We start from the raw sequence: 1,716 nt of genomic DNA, 5'->3' as shown, positions 1-1,716 counted from the left end.
CGCGCGAGGCCTGCTCGCCTCGTAATGAGGCTTTAAGGGAGTGCTCAGGCAAGGGTCAGCCCGCACCCTTCCTGGCAACACCCAAGGGAACCAGGCCACTCGCGTCTCTCGCCTTCATTTTCGACACGAGCGCCTGTGGAGGGACGGCCGGAGTCAACGTGGGGATTGCCCGCCCTCCAATCGTGTCAAGAGACCTCCACACAGGTCTCTGACCGACTCTCAGAACAGACAGGGAGAGTTTGGCAATTCTGTCAAAAAATTGACAAAGTGTCAAAAATTCGACTTCCAAGAGCTCTCCAGCATGCACTCATACCCGCCATTAGAGTGCTATGCCCGTGGAACCGTTTTTCGGATGCCTTTCAAAGTGGTCCCGCGCCGCCATTTTGTTCTAAAAATTGTGTTCCCAGAAATCTCTGGGTACCCCGCCAACCTCACTGTGGAACAAATGCAAGTGGCACTGAATGGGTCTGAATTTCAAATTTGACTGCATCGCTCTGGAACTCGATCCCCGCAAAACCGTTTGGATTTTTCCCGGTCGGGACTTCCGCGACAGACAAAGTTAAAGTTTTCGGGCTGCAGACACAAAATGACAGTTGGCCAATTGCCGGGCTCAATTCACACAGTTCCTGCGGCACTTCGGAACACATGTTCGGCGCGAGTTTGTGAATCTTTCCCGATGCTTCGGCACTTTCCTCCGCTGACACTTAGAATATTTTTCACACTTTGCTGAAAATTTTTCTAAGTGTTTTTTCCTAAGTTTTTCTGGTTACTGATTTCTTATTTTCGAACATTTTTCTAAGTTTTTCTGGTTACTCATTTCTTCTTTTTGGGCATTTTTCTAAGTTTTTCTGGTTACTGATTGTTTGAAACGAAAATCGCTTCTCAATAATCGCTCTAGACAAATTCAGGAAAACAAAGTTTTATTAACAAGTCAAGTCTGCAGAGTCGGGCACCCTTAAAGAAAAGGCGCGCTGAGGCTTACAAAGTCTCCCATTATATACAGCACAAGTCCCTCCTCTCCTTGGCTCCAACAAGCCATGAGGTTCACATTCTTAAAAACATCATTATTCTTATCACAAAGTCTGCAACAAAAGGCTCCAGAGTCTCCTAAGTTGTTGTTTTTCTCATCCTGTAGTCTTATCAGTCAAAGGCATTAATCTGAAACAGATGTCTCTCGAGTCGTTCCCCCATCCTGGAGTCTTATCGGTCAAGGACTCATCCTTCCCGCCTGTGTCAATGGTTTCATCAATCAAGGGCCTGTTTGTTTTTACTCTGCTCACAAATTGTCAGCATTCTGCACAATTTAAACTAGCCTGTTTGTTTTTACTCTGCTCACAAATTGTCAGCATTCTGCACAATTTAAACTATTCTACTTTTGAGTGTATAAAATGTTCTAGAAAAGAAACAAAAGTTTTGTCTTTTATTATAGACCAGTCTGTGGTCCAGGCACATCTTAAAGTTTAAACCGAAATTACCTCTCACAATTCCACCCTTTTCTTTCTTTAAGATGTGCCTGACCAAGATAAGCCCCCCCTCCCTCAAGGGCCCGGGAAATCCTTGGTCTTTCGCAGCAACATCACTTTAAGTTCCCGCGTCCCATGTTGTGGAACCACCACTGCCTGGAGTCGGGAAATATTTTTCTGAATTAAAAACTGAATACAGGGAGTTAGGCAGGGTAATACGAGAAGAAGAATCATGCCTCCCCCAACCACCAGC

Source organism: Chiloscyllium plagiosum, unplaced genomic scaffold, assembly GCF_037043375.1.
Source record: "Chiloscyllium plagiosum isolate Xiang-an unplaced genomic scaffold, Cpla_swu_hap1 HiC_scaffold_43, whole genome shotgun sequence".
Taxonomy (NCBI): Eukaryota; Metazoa; Chordata; class Chondrichthyes; order Orectolobiformes; family Hemiscylliidae; genus Chiloscyllium; species Chiloscyllium plagiosum.
The sequence above is the reverse complement of the archived record's forward strand: the minus strand, read 5'-3'. Positions refer to the sequence as shown.